Source organism: Tupaia chinensis, unplaced genomic scaffold (genome assembly GCF_000334495.1).
Source record: "Tupaia chinensis unplaced genomic scaffold, TupChi_1.0 Scaffold143992_1, whole genome shotgun sequence".
NCBI classification, from domain to species: domain Eukaryota; kingdom Metazoa; phylum Chordata; class Mammalia; order Scandentia; family Tupaiidae; genus Tupaia; species Tupaia belangeri.
The window spans coordinates 489,938-498,528 of record NW_006203843.1 but is presented as its reverse complement, the minus strand read 5'-3'; the positions used below and the strand labels follow the sequence as shown (position 1 = coordinate 498,528).

Below are 8,591 nucleotides of genomic sequence, written 5' to 3'. Positions count from 1 at the left end.
ATGGAAAGGTGGTTCAGTATGATGCACCATGCTCCATATTGCTGGTGCTAAGCATATTTGCAAAGACAAGAAAAATCAGAAAATAGGCCAGATCATGAAGGGTCTCAAAAACAGTACTGAGGAATTTGGACTTTCATCCTGAAATTGTAAGACATTTAAGGATTGTCATTAGAAGAGTGTTATTGATGGGTTTGATATTGACTGGCTCAGAGGGAAAATAAATCATAGCTCATTGACCATGGCAAGATTTCTGACCCTTACTAGATACCCTGCAGGGGACTAACCCTGGTATTCCCTGCTTACCTCTGAGTAAAAGTCTATCCCTCCCCCCCCCTTTTTTTCGAGAGGTTTTTGCTATAGGGCGCGTACGCTCGCCAGACAGACAGAGAGAGACAGAGAGATAGAAAGCGAGGAACACCCCCCCTCCTCCGCAGAGGGGATGGCCACGCCGCAATCCCTTCTCCTCCATTCTCCTCTCAGGATCTTGGGCACGCACACACACACGCCTGGCATGAGTTTAAGCCACCGGGTTTGAGACTTGAACTGCAGTCGACTACGTGGGAGTCCAACGATATAGCCATTACACCAACTGCTGGTCCCATATCCCTCTCTTTTAATAATATAAAGGGACTTGAAAAAGTTGTGGAAAAATTAAACCCTGTGGTCTAATGGTTAAGGAAACCAGAACCCCATATGGCTGTTGGTAAGGTTGGAATCTGTGTCTCATGGCTTGAAAAACACCATGCGTGTGCATGCTCAAAATCTTGGGAACCAGCAGTTGGCGTAATGGCTATGTCGCTGGACTCCCACGTAGTCGACCGCGGTTCGTGTCCCGGACCCAGTGGCTTAAAACTCACGCCGGGCGCGTGTGCGTGCGTGCCCAAGATCCCGAGAGGAGAATGGAGGAGAAGGGATTGCGGCGTGACCATCCCCCCTGGGGGGTGATTTCTCGCTTTCTGTCTCTATGTCTCTGTCTGTCTGTCTGGCGAGCGCACGCGCCCTACAGTGAAAATCTCTCCAAAAAAAAAAAAATCTTAACAGGATGGAGAAATGGATGAGCGATGGCAGCATGGCTGCACCTCATTAGAAGGCACTTTCTCCCTCACTCTCTCTGTTTCTCTCTGGTGAGGGCATGAGTCCTCTGGCAAATAAAAAAGAAAAGATTCCTGGAATTTGTGCTTGAGTAGATGGCTGAATGATATGGGACCATCTTGTAAGATAGAAATCCACTAAATAAATAAATAAGTACTTATTGATACTTGAGTCGAAGGTCCATGATTAGATATGCTTTACTGCTCTAGACACTGAGAATGTAAAGTGAGGGGGAGAGGGGAAGGAAGAAAAGATGAAAAAAAACATAAATACATCAGTACAAACCTATGTCCTTGGTTCTCTGGAAGATCCATAAGACAATGATTATACAAGACTTCAGGAAGTTGGCATTTTAAGCAAGGAGTGGTTCTTCTGAGAAGCACGTGAGATGAGTTTCTGGGAATTCCAACCCAGTTACTATTAGCAGGAAATGGTGTGGTATCCTGGAAAGAGCCTGGGCTCTGCTGCCACAAACTGACATGGCATTTCTAACCCTGCGATTTACTAGCTATCCTGCCTAGAAGCCTGCTGTTTCTTCACCTGGAATGATCCCAACAGCATAGGTAGCTCTACCATAATTACTTTATCTTCAAGCCAATATTGTTATTTCTCTGAATTCCAGGATGATTCTGGGATGTAGAATGTCATCAAGTCCTGACACGTCTTCAGGAACTAATTTTCTAAATGGCTAGGCTCCTCTTCCCATTGCCCAGAATACTTTCTACCCTCTTCCCTGCTCATACTTTGTCCACTTGGAAACTTTATGTATACTTTATGATATATTTTATATTTTCTGATGCTATATGAGAAGGCTTCAAAAAGTTCACAGAAAATGTGTATTATGAGAAAACTGAATAGATTTCAATTTTTTTTCACCAAAGTAAATTTGTATTTTAATTCCATTTTTCAAAAAGCAAAATTAAACAAGACAAGAAAACCTCAAGACAAATCCTTCAGACAGAACTGTACCAGTCCCATCCTGACCACTATGCAAGAAAAACTGACCAAAAAGGGCTCCTAAAGGGGGCAAGTGTGGGGAAAACAAACAAACAAAAAAAAAAACAAACAAAAAAAAACATGCTCAAGCGCCAGAAAAACTACTACAACATAGCAGTGTGACTATTTTGTTGTTGTTGTTGTTAAGGTTTTTGCCATAGGGTGTGTGTGCTCACCAGAGACAAAGACCGTGAGAGGGAAAGTGAGAAATTACCCCCAGGGAGGATGGCCATGTTGCAGTCCTTTCTCCTTCATTCTCCTCTGGGGATTTTGGACACACACACACACACACACACACACACACACACACACACACGTGTCTAATGTGCTTTTGAACTGCAGTTGGCCATGTGGGAGTCCACCACTTTAACTATCATGCCACCTGCTGGCCCCAACACAGGGATATAACTTTAACAGCTGAACACATGGTCCTGAGTGTTCTAAGGACAGAATGACTGAATTTACCTGAGAGAATCAGAGAATGCTCTACAGAACAGGGTACATTTAATTGCCTAGGGATTGGAGCTTTCTGTTTGGTTGTTTATACTTCAATGTTAATTTGCAATTTTAAATGTCTCTGTAACCTGGTGTAGTACATGGCAGAATGGGTGCTCATAAAACATTTGCTGAACAAATGAGTCAATGTCAGTATATTCAAAAAGAAAATGCTAGCTCCATCTTTGTATGTGCATGGCTATTTAACTAGTCTTGAATGAATTATGAGACACTTCAATGAGTCAGAAGAATGAGAGGTTCAGATATGGGTCAGAAGGAACAATTATTAAATGAACTGATATTTAGTGATGCTCATCAAGTACTATTTTTCTAATTATATGATTGCATTGGGGACAGTCTCTAGAAATACTGTATTAGTTATTTCTCAAGGAATTTCCTCAATCTCAAAAAAATGACATCTTTATTATTAGACTATTAGTAGTAGTTACATTATTATACATACTATATACAACTATTATATATTGTATCACAATACCTGTAGTAAATTATGTTATTCATTGAATAACATTTACTTAATGCCTCAGATAGTCTAGATGCCTTGCTAGGAGCTTTATATACCCTAGATTGTAGTGGCAAAGAAAATAAACTTGGAAGCTGACATGTTTTGTTCTAATCTAGGTTCCACTAATCCTTTTCTATGTGACTCTGGGCAATTGCCTTAACCTCTAAGGGATTTATTAGGTTGTGAGAAAAGTCATGACATATTTTTCTGTTTTTCTATGCAAAAATGCATCACGGCTTTTCTGACAACCTAATTAGATATACCAATTTACTTAAACATTCTTGTAATTTATTGTTTATACTATTTTATTACAAATACTAAAAATATATTCACAAATTAAATCTTGTCTATATCTCTGATTATTTATTCATTCCCTTAGGATAGATTCCTAGGAATAAAATTATATCAAAAGTTATGTCCATGTAGGGAACCAGCAGTTAGCGTAATGGCTATGTCGCTGGACTCCCACGTGGTCGGCCGCGGTTCGCGTCCCGGACCCGGTGGCTTAGAACTCACGCCGGGCGCCTGTGCATGCATGCCCAAGATCCCGAGAGGAGAATGGAGGAGAAAGGATTGTGGTGTGACCATCCCCCCTGGGGGGTGATTTCTTGCTTTCTATCTCTCTGTCTTTCTCTGTCTGTCTGGCGAGCGCACGCACCCTATAGCTAAAACCTCTCCCCCCCCAAAAAAAAAAGTTATGTCCATGTAAAGGTCCTTAACACATATAGTGAAATTGTTTTCCAGACCAGTTTGTTCCAATTTACAACCTAGCTCTCAGCAGTGTGCCAGCATGGGTTGCTACCATTAATCTTTAATGGGTAAAAAAATGTAAATCTTTCACTAATTAAACTTGTTTCTTTGATTGTTAATGGTGAGGTTAAATATTTTTTCTAAACATTTCTTTGACTGGTCTACGATTATCATAGACATGTCCATTTATTTACCTGTTCTGCTTATACCTCAGCCACAGTGGCACAGTTTATAGTGTACTGAATCGCAGTGCTGGAAGCCACATGGCCGAACTTGAGTTTTGATCTCCAGCCTAGTTGGCGAGTTTTACTGGGTAGGAGCATGACCTATATCCTGACAAACTGCATGTGTGACTTGTCTATCTCTCCTGCATGCACACAAATGTACTCTTTTTCATGAATAAAAATAAAACTTAAAAAAGTTCTATCTTTATATTATTTTCAGCTATCTGGATAAGGGGTGGACAGCTAATCCAAGTCAAATCAATTCATAGTTTGCCAACTGGAATCTTATGGATTTGAGCTAAGAGATCAATAAACCAGACATGCAGAAAAAGATGTTGCACGGGCCCAGAAAAATGCTAGCAGTCTCTGTTCTTGCCTTTCCAGGATTGTTCCCTGTGGAACTTTTCTTCGATGACATTTTATCTTCACAATCAGATAGCTAGAGTGACATTTGTTTCTAAGAATGAAATCAATCTGAAGAGAGTGCCATTTACCCATTTGGGGTTCTAGTATCTAAAAAACCCTTGTATACTGAGAACAGTAACACACTGTCCTAACTTGTGACTATTTTCCTGCTTCATCATTTGTCATTTTTATTTTATGTATTTGGCATACAGATGCAGTCATGATGATTTATCTCCTTTTTATATCTTCTCTTATTCAGGAAGAGGGTTCAGTCTTTTTCTTTTTAAACAATTCAATGTCTTTTAGCAAGTTTACAGAAATAAATTTACATAGCTGTGCAACTATCACAACTGAGTTTTAGAACATTTGCATTGCTTCAAAAAGATCTCTTATGCCCATGTGAAGCTATTTGCCATTCCCACTCACCAATGTACTTTCTATTTCTATAGATTTGCCTGCTCTAAATACAAATATGGTCATTTGTGTCTGGCTTTTTAGTGTAATTTTTATTTTAATTAAATTTTTAATTTTGATATGGTAGACTCATATGCAATTTTTTGGAGAGGTTTTTGCTAGAGGGTGCGTGAGCTCACCAGACAAACAGAGACAGAGAGACAGAAAGCGAGAAATCACCCCCCAGGGGGGATGGCCATGCTGCAATCCCTTCTCTCCATTCTCCTCTCGGGATCTTGGGCACGCATGCACAAACTCCTGGCGTAAGTTTAAGCCACCGGGTCTGGGACTCGAACCACTGTCGATTACATGGAATCCAGCGACATGGCCATTATGCTAACTGCTGGTCCTAACTCATATGCAATTTTAAGAAATACCCTAAAAAGAAACTCCCTATCCATTGCCCACTACTCTATATTCACCCCTACTCCAGACCCCTGAAAATCAATAATCTCTATAATATCTGCATTTGCCTATTCTGAGCATTTCATATAAATAGAACCATATAATATATATGATATATAATATATATGAACCTTTTGTGACTGATACTTTCCTTTAACCCACCGTTGCAAAGGTTCACCTATGTTGTAACATCAGTCGGTAGTCAATTCCTTTCCTTTTTATAACTGAATAAAAATATCCTGTTATAGGTAAATACATCATTTTGTTTTCCACACTCATAAGTTAATGTACATTTAGATTGTTTCTGACTTTTAGAATTAGAATTGTAATTCTATAGAATTATAAATAATTTTATGTGAACATTTGTGAATTTATTCTTGTTGTTTTATGTTCCTATCAGCAATATATGAGGATTCTATTTTTTCCACATCCTTATCAACACTTGTCTTTTTGATCATAGCCACTTGAATTAGTGTAACTTGGTTTCTCACTGTAGTTTTAACTTGCATTTCCCTAATGATGTTCATCATCTTTTCATGTACTTATTGGACATGGCATATCTTCTTTGGAGATATGTCTATTCAAACCTTTTGCTCATTTAAAAATAGAATTGTCTCTTATTGTTTGAGTTATAAGAATTCTTTATATATTCTGGACACTAGGACCTTCTCAGATAAATGGTTTGCAAAAATTATCTCTTAGTCTGTGGCTTGTATTTTTATTTTTTAAAAATTTATGATTTCTTTTTTCAGATTTGAATTAGGTTTAATCACAGGATGAACAAGAAGAGAAACCCAGATAATTCTATTACTTTTGGAGTTCAAGTCCATCTGAAGATTAATTTCTTTCCTATAAAATCCTGTTACAAATAGTAAGTTGGATCATAGCTCATTTTGTCACATTTCAGGCTTATGAAAGAAGCTTCCAGAAAGAGTTGGCCTCTCTTTCTTTCTAAAAGTCTTATTCAAATTTTCATGTACAATTCTTAATAATTTTCCAGAAACTGTTCTGATCTAACATTACTTTCCCATGGTTCTAATATCCATCACCTTCCTACAGAAAAATACATAAAATCTTTAGAATCTCTCTCTCCTCTGGACAGCCTTGTGGCCTAGTGGTTAAGAGAGGTGGATACTACATGACCAACCACAGTTCAAATTCAAGCACCAGTGGCTTGAAAATCATGCCAGGCATGTATTTCAAGCATGTGTGCCCCAAATCCCAACAGGATGGAGAAATAGAGGAGAAGGGATTGTGGCATGACCATGCCCCACTGAAGGATACTTTCTCCTTTTCCCTCTCTCTTTCTGTTTCGCTCTGATAAGTGCATGTGCCCTTTGGCAATATTTTTAAAAATAATAAATCTACTTATCCTAACTTTTGTTTTTCCTTATTATTTCCTACTGGATGACATACAATCTGAAGAGTCCTTCAGGCTTTGGGAGCCACCATTTCCTTTAATACCTAATTATTTGAGTTTTCCAGAAACTCATGACACATTTTTGCATAGAAAAATACGTCATGACTTTCTCAATGACCTAATGTAATTAACTAAACTGCAGTATATCTGGTGACAATCTCAGTATTTCAAGGCTTAGCCATAGGATGCTCCTCCTGGTTGCCAGTCACTTCCCCTCCTAACTCCAGATCCTGACTTCTCCTGATCAATTCTGCCTCTTTTGGCTGTTTTCTATTCATAGCATTGTTTTCAGATTTTTTTTTTTAGATTTTTGTCATAGTGCATAGAAAGAGACAGAGAGCGAGAGAGATAAAATGAGAAATCACCCTCCAAGAGAGATGGCCAGACCACACAGTCCCTTTTCCTCCATGCTCCTCTTGGAACTTTGGACACGCATGGACATGTGCCTGGTGTGTTTTTCAAGCCTCCAGATCCAGGACTTGAACTACAGAGTCAGTCATGTGTGATCCAGTGCCTTAACCACCATGCCATCTGCTGGCCCCAAGCTTTAGTTTTATTTACCATATCTATTTTTCTTTCTGTCACTGAAGCTTCTGGCTTCATACTGATACATTTTGAGTTAATTTTTGTGTAAAGAGTGTGGTAGAGGTCCAACTTTATTCTTTGCATGTGGTTATGTGGATATCCCAGAACTATTTGTTATAAAGCCCATTTTCCCCCCATTGAGTTGTCTCAATACTCTTGTCAAAAAAGTAAATAAACATAAGTGTAAGGGTCTATTTTTGGACAGCAAGTGTATTCCATCAATTTTGATGTCTATCTTTATTCCAGTACACTGTCTTGATTACTGTACCTTTGTAGTAAGTTTTGGAGGTTTTTTTTTTTTTTTTTTTTTTTTTTTTTGCTATAGGGCACGTGCGCTTGCCAGACAGACAGAGAGAGACAGAGACAGAAAGTGAGAAATCACCCCCCAGAGGGGATGGCCACACCGCAATCCCTTCTCCTCCATTCTCCTCTCAGGATCTTGGGCACGCATGCACACACGCCCGGCGTGAGTTTAAGCCACTGGGTCTGAGACTCGAACCGCGGTCGGCTACGTGGGAGTCCAGTGACATAGTCATTACGCTAACTGCTGGTCCCAGTATTTCATTCTTTTTGATATCACAGATTTTTTTGAGGGATTTTTGCTATTGAGTGTGTGTGCTTGCTGGAGAGATAGAGAGAGACAGAAAACAAGAAATCAACCCCCAGGGGGCACGACCCCACCACAACCATAATCCCTTCTCCTCCATTCTCATCTTGGGATTTTTTTTTTTTTGGAGAGATTTTCGCTATAGGGCGCGTGCGCTCGCCAGACAGACAGAGAGAGACATAGAGACAGAAAGCGAGAAATCACCCCCCAGGGGGGATGGTCACGCCGCAATCCCTTCTCCTCCATTCTCCTCTCGGGATCTTGGGCACGCACGCACACGCGCCTGGCGTGAGTTCTAAGCCACCGGGTCCGGGACGCGAACCGCGGTTGACTACGTGGGAGTCCAGCGACATAGCCATTACGCTAACTGCTGGTTCCCTCATCTTGGGATTTTGAACACACATGCACCTGTGCCTGGCGTTGAGTTTCAAGGCGTCGGGTCTGGGATACAAACCATGGGTGACCACATGGGAGTCCAGTGCCTTAACCACTATGCCACTTGCTGGCCCCAATATCATAGACATTTTTTAAAAAATTATTTTATTTAACTTTTTATTTAGTTATTTATTTAAATTTAACCAGAGAGGGAGAGAGAGAAAGAGAGAGAGAGAGAGAGAGAAAGAGAGAGAGAGAGAG

At 39.9% G+C, this 8,591-nt stretch overlaps 1 protein-coding gene across 1 annotated transcript in view; it reads right to left on the bottom strand.

Moving 5' to 3' along the window:
* FAM120C (family with sequence similarity 120 member C) overlaps positions 1-8,591 on the bottom strand; it is a gene marked incomplete in the record, with an annotated part of 172,559 nt that overhangs the window by 22,178 nt on the left and 141,790 nt on the right.